Source organism: Dipodomys merriami, unplaced genomic scaffold, assembly GCF_024711535.1.
Source record: "Dipodomys merriami isolate MVZ:Mamm:240054 unplaced genomic scaffold, mDipMer1.0.p SCAF_894, whole genome shotgun sequence".
Taxonomy (NCBI): Eukaryota; Metazoa; Chordata; class Mammalia; order Rodentia; family Heteromyidae; genus Dipodomys; species Dipodomys merriami.
Genome location: NW_027206506.1, coordinates 297,036 through 311,481, shown reverse-complemented (window position 1 = coordinate 311,481; position 14,446 = coordinate 297,036). Strand labels below are relative to the sequence as shown.

At 34.4% G+C, this 14,446-nt stretch overlaps 1 long non-coding RNA gene across 1 annotated transcript in view; it reads left to right on the top strand.

Moving 5' to 3' along the window:
• LOC138820520 (uncharacterized) overlaps nt 1–14,243 on the top strand; it is a 60,904-nt gene extending 46,661 nt beyond the window's left edge. Inside the window, exon 3 of the long non-coding RNA XR_011369899.1 lies at nt 13,892–14,243. This is a non-coding gene — a long non-coding RNA (uncharacterized lncRNA). The remainder of the gene's footprint in view (nt 1–13,891) is intronic.
• The last annotated feature ends 203 nt before the right edge of the window (nt 14,244–14,446 follow it).

The window sequence follows — 14,446 nt, the reverse complement described above, 5'->3', positions numbered from 1 at the left end:
CAAATAATGTGCTCAGGTGTGAGGGTGTGTTCAAAGTACAGATTCAGACAATGTACTAGGATATCTTGGGGGGGGCAACTGCTTTAACCTCTTCTGGGATAAATGTACAAGAACAAGCCCATAACTCTGACTCTACTCAGCCACATCATCATCAACTAGGGATATTTTCCAACTGCAAAGTGAGAAAAAAAAGGGCTCATCACAGTTAGTATTCAGGTTGAAGCAATGGCAATCACATAACTTTTCTTATAAGTTTTCAATTGTTTTGGATCATTAAAGTAGGAAAAAGCCAAGTAATTATTTTGCATGTACCTAAATTAAATGGCATGTATTCTACTGGTCTCTCTTTAACTTGATAGTTATAGACTATGTCTTTTTTACTCTATCTTGGGACAATGATCTGCTGTCAGTTATTTTCTTCCTGTCCCCTTCTTTTGTCCTTCTACTTACATAATTATTATTTAAAGAGACATACTTAAGCTTGCATTTCTAAATTCTTCAAAATTATCTGAACTACTTTATACTTCTGGCAGCCTCCTATATCTTTCTCAAGGGAAATATTTTTGACACTACCATTTTTATCCTCTATGATATTGGATAGCTTCCTGCCTAATTCAGTGCAAGATATACATAAGACTCATCCAGATTTCTCAAAAATCGTACCACCATAAAATCCTATGATACTTAGAAATCATGCTTTTAGAATGTCTGGGGAAGTGGCATCTCTCATTTTTGAATGACCCTAAGTGATACTTACATGCAGTCATGTTTTGAACCAATATGCCACTCAGTAGATGAACGAATTTACAAAATGGATTTATGTATGCACGGTGGAATTCATACTTCAAATTCATACGGAGCTGGAAAGTCTTGGAAAAATCCCACGAAGTAAAATAACCAAGACACAAAGAAACAGATTCCGTGGTTTGCTCATTTTTAATAAGTAGGAAATGTCTAGGATAGTAATAGCAGTTGAGCAGAATTGCTCAATAACTATATATGTATGACCATATAAGATGATGATGAGAAAAATGGAATCCTGGATATGGGAACAAAATTTTCTGTTTGTGGTTGTTTTTAATGTACTATGTGATTTCTTTTTTCTTTTGTGTTTTTCCTTTGGTTTATCCCTGTTATATTTGATTTCAATATCCTGTGTATTGTATATACATTTATCTTAATTTGGCAAGGGAAGAGGAACAACGAAATGGCAAGACTAAGAACAAAGGGCAAACCAATGCAATAGCAATACTCACAAAACAACATGTTGGAAATTTACATTACAACTTATGAGGGGTATTGGGCTGAAGGAAAACTGTGAGAAAATTGAGGGAGGGGGTAAAAAGTTACACATGTTATGTATTCACTACCTTATAATTACTGCAACCCCTTCTATATATCACCTTGACGATATAATTAAATTAAAAATTAGCTGTATAAAATATAATATTACTATATTGGTATAGTAAATATTATTCTATGTGTATTACCTTTTAAAGAAATGAACATTTTTGGCTGCTAATTTGAATTAATTACCCCTTTATCAGAGGGTCATCAACTTGAATATTATCAAACTATACAATATTTTCAGAATATAATTGTCATTATTTTGAAAAAAAGATTGTTTTAGTATTGTCTCATTCTAAAACAAAAAAAGTTCAATTCTGTTGAAACTCCTAACTTTTAAAACGGAATAATTGTTAAGAGGACAGAGTATATATGTTTTTCAACATTCCTATGACTACTAACTACTCATTTTCAAATTCTGAACATGCCACACTAGAGACATTCAAAACAGTACCTGTTTGCATTTTATTTAATTCTGCAATAAGTGCAGTTTTCAATGGGGCGTTACATATTTAAATTCAACAGAAAAAATAGCCACAGTCTGGTAGAAGGTAAAACTATGAAGTATCTATATTAATTCCTCAAGAGTAAAAATTTGTCCATCAAAGTAAGCCATCATTTCTATAACCATCAATCCCAAGTTTTTATGCCATAAAGTCATCCTAGCCCCAAAATTTCCAACTTGTAATGTGCACCTTAAAATTCCTTAAATTCACAACATGACAAGCATATAACTATTGTAAAAAAATACTACATTTCTGCTAATGTGATGCCCTTCGTATTCTTGAAAGAACACTACACTAAACTTGCTGCATCATTTTCCACCCAGTGTTATCCTTGAGATCAGAACACTTGCAAATATTATTTACAGTTATATATTTTATCTATCATAGATATTCAGGAGATCTGAATGTCTGAATATTAAGATCTGAAGACTCTGGGAGGACGGTTCCTTAGATTCTTACCTCCAATAAACTGCTCACGAAAAGCCTGACACAAGTGGCACTGAGGTTCAAGTGGTAGAGCAGTAACCTTGAGCAAAAACAGGCTCACGGACAGTGCCCAGGCCTAGAAGTTAAGATGTCACACAATTACTCTCTTCATACCATGTTACACCAAAGTCTCAAAAAGTTGCTCTTTTGGTAAATTTATAAATTAATAGCATCAATTTGTTGTCAACTTTATCTAGATTATTCACATTATCATGTTACTTATGAACTGTTGAAATTAACTGTTAACTAAGTTCTAATTATAGCTTACATGAAAGAATATTTTAGGCAAATAGAATGCCAGAATCATTTGTGAATTTGTAAATTAAATCTTCTACTTAAAAACAATTTTATAGTAACCTATAGAATATTAAATTACAAACAAAAATATTTATTTTAAATCTAAATTATTATTTAGCCAGGTCTACAATGTCCTACTTTAAATGAACTTTCCTATTTCTCTAGACTTAAGCTTTTGAAATCCTTCATCATTTCTTTGGAATCTAACAGAATGATGGTTGCTTTTTCAAATTCTTGGTTGGGAATCATGAGGTCTTTTGCATCTAGTAATGTTCTGTAATGAAGACGACATTTAAACACAACTGAGGATTATATATGAGTTGCATTTCAATAGGAAACTTGACTTCTCAAAACATATTGACAAAATTAGCCCATACTTCCAACTGTCTATTCCTTTCTGGCTTATTTTTTATTCCTTTCTTGGTTTGTTTTATTGAGACAAAATTATACTACCTATTCCACTGAAAGTATCACTATGTCATTCCACTCTCTAATCACCTGTCTTAGTCTGAGTGCTACAATTCCTGGCTTATATCACATTGTCCTACCATAGTTTTTTTATTTATTTAATCTAGATACAGACTAGCAATTCTGAACTTCTCCAATAATATTTTCCACTAGAATGATGGCTCAGGCTGTTTATGTACTATTTTCAAAGATGTTCTAACATTTGGCACAGGATATGAATATTTTCATGTGCACTGAAGGGGTCTCTGATTCATTCCACTCTGGATCCAATCCCTTTATTAATGATGACTTAACTTTCTTACTATCTCCGTTCCCACCTATGTAATATTCTCAAGCTTTTTGGAGAAATTTCACTTGAGGTCTTTCAAATATTAAAAATTATCACTTGATTTTCTTTTTACTCAGGACATATTTTCTAACTTTTCTACAGAATCTGAGAGTTGTTCCATATGTGTGTTTGAACATATAAGTGCATCTGTGTGTATGTGCGTATTTGTATGTATATATGTATGCAAAAACCTCAAGCTCTGGCTGGGAAGGTGGCTCAGTGATAGAGTGCTTGCCTTGCATGCATGAGGCCCTGGGTTCAATTCCTCAGCACCACATAAGCAAAAAAAAAGCTGGAAGTGGCGCTGTGGCTCAAGTGGTAGAGCGCTAGCCTTGAGCTGAAGAGCTGAGGGACAGCGCCCAGGCCCAGAGTTCAGGACCCACTACCGGACCCCCCCCCCCAAAAAAAAAAAAAAAAAAACCTCAAGCTCTTCTTCAGCAATCTTGCTCATAACTAGCATTCCATCACTTGAGACATTATTCTAATGCATCTTTTGGCTGGTTAATTATAGTGTTTTGCCCAAGCTTGTTGCAAACTGAACTTCCCAGACTCCTTTACATTCTTAAGTTTTATTTCTCCAGGGGTATCAACTTTTGAACTGCAACCATTTTTGTGAGTGTAAAATCTAAGCTGTTTCCCATATTTTTAAATCGAGTTCATATAAAGATAGATGAACCTACACATTACATATGCTGAGTATACACTGATAGAAATGTGATCCTAAGCAGGGTTCAAGTGGTTCATAACTGTAATCCTAGCTAATTAGGAGGCTGAGATCTGATGATTGCAGTTCAAATCCAGCATGAGTAGGAAAGTTTCTGAGGCATTTATCTCTAATTAACCACCAGAAAACTGGAAGTGGTGTGGGGTTCAAAGGTAGAGAAAAAGTTTTGAGCTGAAGAATAGAGGGACAGTGCCCAGGCCCGGAATTCAGGCCCCACTACCATCAAAAAACAAGAAAGAAAGAAAGAAAAGAAAAAGAAAAAGAAATGTAATTTTAGCCACTAGTTCATTGCTAGTATAATTCCTGCTCTTGACATGGCCTTTTTTCCATTTAAGTCCATGGTCTTATATCTGAATTGCTTAGAACCAAAATTATTCTTTCATTCTATTTTTCACAAATTTGAATGATTAACTATCATGATTTAGAGCTAGTAGAAGAAGGAGACTGGTCTCATCCTTCGTGTTCCACTTAGTAGTAATGCTTTGTCTATGTCACTCCCATAGATCTACATACTGGCGTTGGCTTTATTATTTGAAAGTTGTCTTATTTGCAGAGTCTTCTATAGAGTATTGAACCATTATACTTAAATACAGAACTTCTCTTTCTCCTATTCCTATTTTTTCTCCTTCTGTTAACTTATGTACACTTGGATAATAATGCACAACACACTGACAAAAAATGTTTCTGAGAATCTTCTTCCCACTTAAAATAGGTCTTAATTTACAGAGCACTTAGGAAATTTGAACTTAATGTACTCCAGGATAATGTTTTACATTTTCATGCTTTTTATTGTGAAAATGGTGGACAGAAGGGTTAGAGTTACATAAGTAAGTTAATGACTACATTATCTAACGAGCATTGTTACCTCCGCATTTGTCTTTCCCCTGCCATGCCTTTTCTTTTTTTTTCTTTTTTTTTTGGGGGGGGGGGTCCGGTTGTGGGGCCTGAACTCTGGGCCTGGGCGCTGTCCCTCAGTTCTTAAGGTCAAGGCTAGCGCTCTACCACTTGAGCCACAGTGCCACTTCTGGCTTTTTGCTTATGTGGTGCTGAGGAATCGAACCCAGGGCCTCATGCATGCAAGGCAAGCACTCTACCACTGGGCCACCTTCCCAGCCCTCTGCCATGCTTTTTCTCCCCACCACCCCAACTTTCCCCTCCTATCCCCAAGTTGTAAAGTTCGTTTTCAACGTAGTGTTTTGTTCGTCTCATTGTTACAACAGGTCATACTGTATCCTTGTTTCACCATTTTATTTCCCTTCCCCTCCCTACATTAGAAAAACGTATGTGCAAGGTCACCAACATCAAACAGTGGAAATGGGTTATACCATGGATGAAGAAAATAGAAGAGAAACAAAAAAAGCCACATAATATATGTTAGATACATTAAAAACAATAGTAAAAAAGAAAAAAAAAACAAGTTGTGTCTCTATTTTGGGGCTCATTTCACTTAACATATTATTACATGGCCATATGTACATGGATAATGTTTTATAAGCCATGTAAATTCCATATTTTCTTGTTACTAAGTTGTCTCTGAAACACGTGTTACCTCATGCCCAAAGATGTCTTTGTGCTATTTCAATGAAGCCAGAAAACATTCATTTTGCCTGGAGAAGCACCGTAGATTGTTACTGAAGTAATTGGAAGGAACTTTTACAGGAAGAAGAAACTGAATCCAGGAGAGAAATTGAACATAGAGAAATGACAAATTTCAAGTTAATTTGTGTTGTCCTTTTACTGTACAAGAAAATAATCCAAGGCTTGAAGGAAACTCTGTCCCTGACTTTTTGAGTTTGCTCTTTATTCATAAAACTTTCTGTAGACTTCTAGTTCAGAGTATTACAAAAGGAAACAATATGCCATTTGAAGGCCAGCATAGAAAAAATGGAAATAACATTGCTGTACAATGTTCTACTGCCAAGAAACAAAGACACGGAGGTTTTAAAATGTCTTATGCATGGATGTTTAAGTCCTGAGATGATTCTCTTGTTGTAAAAGTCAGATATCATTCCTTTCTTCTGGTCCTGAGTTCGCCATATCCATAAGGATTCCATAAAGCAGGATACAGTGAGTATGATCAGCAAAAGGAGCATCTTTTCAAACCAGTGCTTTAAGGATGGTTCCAAAGAAATATGTGGGGTTCTTTGTTTGCTTTTTTTGTTTCTTTACTTTGTGCTGCTTCTGGGGCTTGAACTCAGAGCCTGGACCCTGTCCCTGAACAATTGTCTTTCCTGCCCACCTGCCCCCAAAGCTAGTACACTACTGCTTGAGCCAAAAGTCCACTTCCGGATTTTTTGGTGTTTAATTAGAGATAAGAATTTGACAGATTCTCCTGCCTGGGTTGGCTTTGAACTGAGATAGTAAGAAAGCAAAGTGACATCAACTGTATGGACTTCTCTTTGGAACCAAGAATTATTAGATTAAGATTATTATAAAGGTAATATTTGACCATTTTTAAAAGAAGAGAATACATCCAGCAAAGAAGCCATAACTTAAATAATTCAGCAAAAGTAGGTGTACTGAATCATATTGGAAAAAATTTTCTGCTTGGGAAGATTACTATTCACGTCATAGTCCCTTTTGGGAAAGCTTAAAGTATATTTGACTATTTTGTTGGTTGTGGGGCTTGAACTCTGATCCTGGGCATTGTTCCTCAGCTCTTGAGCTCAAATTGAGTGTTCTACCAGTTTAGATACAGCACCACTTCCTGATTTCTGATGGCTAATTGAAGATAAGCGTCCCATGTACCTTCCTGACCATGCTAGCTTTGAACCACAATCCTCTGGTCTCAACCTCTTGAGTAGCTAGGATGACAGCTGTGAGCCACCAGCACCCGGCTCATATTTGTATTTATGTGCACTTAATGACACTGTAGACAAATAATGGAAATTTGAATCAAATGATGACATTTCAGCTTTTCAGAAAATTTGAGGTAGCAATAAATATGTCCTCCTTTTCCATGTTGTTACATTAAAGACTCATGAGCTATTGGACTCTTACTTTAGCATCTTCTGATGTCTGTGGCGGTGGACTTAGTATAAATAATTGTTAGTAGAGAAATATAGAAAGACTGAGATTTTTAGAAAGCAATGGAAATCAGATAGGAAAGAATAACAAAGAATGGCATTCAATTTATCACACAGAGATTAAGAACTAGCCTAAGTGATATAGAATGCTAAAGGTAATGAGGAGTAAGCTTGGTTCATAGCTAGTTCTTCAATAATCAAATATGGTTCCCTAGAAGAATTTCTGGTATAATTTAGTTATTATTATTGTGAGGTCTGCTCCTGGATGGCTAGCAGACTCTACCCTCCTCTCAGCAAAGTCTCCTCCCAGTACCTGTGTTAACTAGGCATCTAGGACACCTGGAAGAGGTCACATCTGCATCCGCTGAGGTCAATCTGAATTTGATGTGGCCACACCTTTCTGCAACCATACCCTATATAAGGCCTACCCCAGGCCCAGATGCCCTCTCTCTGCTCTTTTCTAGATCTTTCTCAGCTCTTTCCTTCTCTTCTCTTTCCCAGCTCTCTTCTCTTTCCTAGCTCTCCCTTTCCCACCTCTTTCCCAGATACTCTCTTTTCTAGCTCTTTTCTCTCTTTTCTAGCTCTTTTCTCTTTCCCAGCTCTCTCTTTCCCAGCTGTTTCTCTTTCCCAGATCTCCCAGCAATCTTTCCCAGGCCTTTCCCCACCACGTGGAGGACCAAGATGGCCTGGTGCCAGCTGGAACGAAGAATACACCTACTACTTGTCTGAATACCACGTGCATGGTGCTGTTCTTGCTCGGCTATCTCTTTTTTAAAAAAAAACTAACAATTCCCATTTATTTCATCCATCTGGATTTATTCCTTCACTTCTATCACAACTATTAATTAACTGGTGCCTTTTTGGTGCCATGCTGACCAAAAAGATTTCCAATTCTCACTTAGACGACCCTTCTCATTGTGATTAGCAGTGACCACTCAAAATCTTGGAATCTTTGAATTTCCAGGATTAATCTTCACTTGATATCTAAGCACATTCCGGACATTAATTGCCGTGACTTACTAACAAAATGTTTTTTTTTTTCTCAACACAGCCTTCTAATATAGGTAAAGTACATGAATTAAGAACTATGGTTAAGTCATTATTGGAAGGAGCAATTATATATTCAAATATAGGTTCTTTATCTGGCATTTACTAGCTAAAGAATTTTTGCCAGTCCTGGTGCTTGAACTCAGGTCCAGGGAACACTTCCTGAGATGTTTCTTTTCTTTTCTTTTCTTTTTTGCTTAAGGCTTGCACTCTACCACTTGAGGCACAGCACCACTTCCTTTTCTGTTTATGTGGTACTGAGGAATTGAACCCAGGATTTCTTGCATTCTAAGCAATCACTGTACCATGAAGCCACATTCCCAGAGCCCTAAATGACTTTCTTAATATGGCATTACTTTTTCATTCCATTACTATGTATTATAATTTAGGCTAGGTGGTAGAAAAGGAAGTGGAAAACAATACTAAGTCCAGTAAGGCTAACATTCCTATCACCCTAAAGAAGTACAGTGTTAAGACCTGCAGGACTCATAGGGATGTTGCATGTTACATTATTATATAAAAAAACAAAAATTCATCCCTGATACACAACATTATACTTACACTTTTAAGTTCAAGAGCCAAAAATCTAAACCTTTTTATTGATTGGGTGTATTTCCTAGGAAGGAAGAAGGAGAATGTAGAAGGTGAAGTTGGAAAAATATGTATATTGGCTCTTAGTCCACATTTTTTGCACTTTTAAAAAGTGCTACTGACGAACTCCACATCTACTTTAATATACTGTCTGCACAAAATGCAGAAAATGAAGACATTTATTCTGGTGGATAGTCACATATATTAACAAAATACAGTTCTGGAAAAAGAAGTTACCAGTATAAAGTATTGTCTATAAAATCGTTTCATGTCCTAGCAGAACAAAATGTATCATTGAAATAATTAGTCCAGCTTTCTTTGAGATTTTATGCTCTCACAGTATTAAGATGTTCTCTAATTCCAGTAACATGGAAGCATAAAAGACATGATTTGAAGATCTCAGTAGTTTTAGAAACAAAAGTACATAATAGTTTCCTTCCTGCAGAGACATGTGATGGCAAGTATGACTGATTGTATTATAGTTCTCTTCTTTTTCCTCTTTATCTCAAGTATTGCATATCTTGGCATATTAGTCTGTCCTGTATCAGCTTACTGTAGGTGAGATTTACCTCTACTATGCAATGTCAAGATGGGTCATGTGACTTACTTCGGCTTACAAATATGAACCAGAAGTGGTCAAAGGCTATTTCTAGAGGAAGATTTCTATCCCATTGTCTGTGTCTAAGAGCTAACTTCTTTACCCTTACCGATAAAAATAGCATATTTCTAGAGGGAAACTTTTTTCAACTTATATACTGGAAGAATATAGCATGTAAAATTGAAGCAAAACTCAAACACAGCAAGAATTAAGCGAATATTAGTATGTGATATTAATATGTTAGTTTCTTACCATTCTTGTATGACTACAGCACATCAGAATTTAACAAATACTAAACAAGTACGAAACAAATAGATAACACTTCCTGTTTGATGCTATTACATTTTTTAAATAAATAAGCATTCTCTATGTGATCACGTGGGGTTAACTCTTTCTATAAATGTGTTTAATCACTCTAGAGTACTGTATCTAACATCCACAATCATTATCAAGAACTTCTGATTGAGATGAGAAAGAAATACCTAGATTTCTCGCTTCTCTTTTCCTCTTCTCCTTTTCCTAGTGAGAATTCTCAGCCTTTCTCCAAATTCTCCTATTAATAAAGAAAGAATAACACATTGTGGATATCAAGCAAAAGGCTTCAAAGCCAGAATTTTATTCTTTCAGAAATAGATGAAATAAATAAGAGTGGCTCAAGGAAGAAGAAAAGCATGGTTTTTCCCTTTCTGGCTTCAACAATAGAGACTGAACACTACTCTAAACATCTAATAAACAATTTTCCTTGGCTAATTTTTAAAAAATATTGTTTTTTAATAAATAATAATTTTGACAATTAAAAAATTTAAAATATGTAGTAATTTGATATTTGCTTTTAGTAGGCATGAAATAAGACTGCATTAACATTGTGTGAGTTGAGAGGCTAAATTTTATCAGAATCCAAACAAAATGAAAAATATATGATGTTAAGAAAATAGCTTTTAGGTAAATTTTCAACATGAAACACAGGGACGTCTTTTTTCTTCTTTTCCTCTCCACACTTCAATAAGCAGTTCATGTAATTCAAATAGCTGTGTTTCTTTCAGAAATATATTACACATAAACAAGTTAAAAGATGAGAACTAATATTGGTGGTGCATTCTTTAAAAATAGCAGTCAAATAACTATTAACCATAATTCCAAAATAATAATCAAATGCTCTTGAAAAGAGAAGATTGTAAGCAGAATATACAAAAAGTGAAAGTGCCAGAACTGCTTCAGCAGCTGCTGTCTGATATTTAAGATTTCTAGTAAATGACAATTTTTAATCAGGATTAAATGCTTTCAGGAACCAAAATTTTTCTAGTTATATTTTATTGAAGAAATATGTTGTTCAAAATTAATGAAAGGGTAACAGGTAGAAAGAATGCTTACACACTCATTGTGGTAGGCAGTAAAATACCTTCCCAAAATACCTATAGTCCCGAAATATCTAATCAATCAAATGTAGATTTATATTTTATATATGTTTGTAAAATAATCACCTTTCATTACCCAAGGAACACAAATTTGAATAATTATCAGATGGGCAAAAATACTCAGAAGTCCCAGCTGTAGTTCGAAAGGGACATCATTAGGTAAGAATCATCAGAAAGATGTAAAGATGCTACATTAGAAGATTAAGGAAAAGACAAGAAAAAACATACTGAAGTTTCTGGAAATCAGAACAGGAAGTAAATGCCTTTTCCACTAGATTCACCTGAAAAATATTTTAGCTCTGTAGGAGGCTCTATTTTAATCTAGTGAGACTTATTTTAGATTTCTGTCCTTTAGAAATGTAAACGGTAAATACGGATTATTCAATACATTTATCTTGTAAAAATATTTTACAGCAGATTTGGTGTAGTAAGCTAAATCAACCAAGACTTTTCTTGATGCAACTACAAGGATACCACGAATCCTAGTTTCTGAGAATAAGAAAAAGTTGCCACCAGCTTTTTACACATGTATGATGTACATACTACTAAGGGCTTGGAATTAATGAAGTCTTGAATTCCTAAATAATATTTAAACAAGAAGCTCCCTATCTTCATTTTCATATTTGGGGATCACTAAGTACCAAAGTTATGTAGAAGGCTAGGTTAAGAATATAGAAATGAAATCTGTCTCCTGTTATTATAAAGATAATTTATGTTATTTTGATTTACAGTTTCTAAGCTAATAAAAAAAATAAGGTAAAACCGAAACAGTAACTCAATCTTTTCTCCTTCCTAACTTTCCAACAGAAATTAGAGAATCCAGTAAAGATAAGCAATCCCAGGTTGGTATAGGATGTTATAGGATCACCAGATGTTGAAAAAGAAGTTAACAAAAATGGGTCCCATGGAACAATGGTAAAAAAAAAAAAAAAAACCTACACCTACAGATTGTGATATAGCTAGAAAATAGTTTGCCCTATACTAAATCTTTGACATTTTATCTACTTTCATCTCTTAGGAAATGACTACATTAATACTCAAGGGTTTGCAGCTTATAACCCAGCAACAAATAATGCTTCTAAATGTAAACAAGCATGATACTAAGAGTAACCAAGGCTACTTGCATTGCTATAGCTGATAAAGTAGAATGATCTTGGGGAATAGTCAAACAATCTTGAACTTTTTCATATCTTTCCTCTTCTCCAACACAAGAAGTCCTAGTCTAGATATGTAAATTTGCAATAAAGGATTTTTATATTTTTTATCGTTCACATTAAAGCAAATACACTTTTCCTCTTTGCAAGCCTGATTTTGAAAGAGTCAGACCCTCACCATATTTTATAGACAAACGTTTACTGCTTTGGCTTAGTTGTTTTCTTGCCTTTGGGTTTTGCTCTCTATTATTTTGGCAACTACATAGAAAAAAAAGATAAATCCATTTTACTTATGTTGGATTGTTCAAAGTCTAGCTGTCTTCAGTTTTCTTTTTCCTTCTTCACTGTTAATTGAAGTTCATTTATTCCTCTTTAAATGATAACAAAAACGTGATACTTTAACGTATATTCTCATTGAAACCAGTGAATACAGGAGTGTAGGCGATTGTTTTATAATTGTTTCAAATATTTTCCTTGGCTATTTTCATTATTGCCTTTGTTCCTGTCTTCTAATCAGGAACACAAGGTTACACAAAAGATCTTCCTAAGGAATAGGATGTTAGGCAGAAAAAAATAGATATATAATTAAAGGTTTTCATCTCTTAAGAGACTGAAAAGCTCAGAAGACATTGTGTTATTACTTGTACAGTTAAGATGACTTGAATGTTTTGGTTCTTAAACTAAGTGAAATGCATGTAAAATGTTACAGGTCTTCCAAAAAATGATTATGGTTTATATTTTTCTGCTTCATTGAGATGAAACCTCTTACAAGGTTGGAGAGACTATTTATTTTACGGTAGAAGGTTTAATGTTAGAAAGCCAAGGGAGATTCCTAAAACAACACTGCCTATCACATATCAGTTAAATATACTTATGGCATATAAGTATATAAACATACAAATATGAATTGAGTGAGAAATGTGTGATTTACACAATTGATTCAATGACATTTAAAACCAGAGTTCACTTCTCTACGTTTATATAAACTAGTATATCTAGTGAGAATTTAAAGATTTTTTATAATACATATTTTAACATTTATACCAAAATATTATTTTATTTGTAACTTTATTTTTAATTTTTGTCAGTCATGGAGCTTGAAATCCTGACCTGGACGATGTCGGTAAGGTCTTCAGCTAGTGATCTACCACTTGAGCCATAGCCAGTTTTCTGGTGGGTCATTGGAGATAAGAGTCTTATGGTCTTTCCTGCCTAGGCTAACTTTGAACCATGATTCTCACCTCTCAGCCTCCTTAGTAAATAGCGTTACAAGGATGAGCCATTGGAGCCTAGCAACAGAATTATTTTTTACACATTTATGAAATATGGAGTGATATTCCCATTCATTTATATGTTGTTTAATAATCAAGCCACATCATATCCATTAATTTCTGCATGTAACTTTTCTTTATGGGGAGAATGCTCAAAAACTTATCTTCTGACTGTGATGAAATATCTATTCTTAAGTATAATCACTTTGCTTCTTGTAGTATAAAATTAATATATTTACTTTTAGTCATGGAAGTTTGCTAATTAAAGTTATATAAAACATGAATTGTAAAGTGAAAGAAATTCATAGTTCCTTTACTTGTTTAAAGAAAATAATTATGCATTTTTTCAATTATATTTCTTTGGGAATATGTAGCATTCATTGATTTAACTGTTAAAATTGATAGCAGTTACATTATATCAAGTAGATTCAAACTTGTATTTGAAAATTGCACACTTAATACAAATAGACTTCACTTTCTTCTAAGACATAATTAAAATAATAGTATAGCAAAGCTTGGTGTTAGTTGTTCTTGTGTAGAATCATAGAAACTCAGGAAGCTAACACCTGAATATTTTAGCTCAATATCAGTCCAAACAGACAAAAATGTGAAAAGTTTTCTCCAATTATCCAGCAGGAGGCAGAAGGTGAAGATGTGGCTCAAGGAATAGCGTGTCATCAGCCATGAGCAAAAAATACAAGGGAGACCATTAAACATTGTGTTCAAGAACTAAAAATGGCATATACACAAAAGACAACAACAAAAAAGTAGTATGAGCATCAATAATGAAGACAACATAGTAGAAAAGATCATGAGCAATGTTGTGAAAACATCTGGAAGACAGAAATTATTAGAATTTTGATTCATGAGAGGTAAAAGTCACAGTATAATTTGGACAATCTCATTGTAGTCATATGTGTTGAAACATGGCTATTGGGTAACATGTGAAAGAGCAGACTGCATTACCTGACATATCAGACTTCGTCTGTAACTATGCATCATCTCACTCTGCAAAAATCTAAAATCGTGCTTGTTAATTTAAAAAGAACCTCATGTTAGAGACTGTTTGGCCCACCCAGAATGGGGTCCTTATTTTGAGGCTTCAGACCAGTGCTTTTTTTTTTTATAACCACCCCTGATTTACCCATCTTCCCTGGTGCAGCTATACCTTACTAAGCTGGCACCAAG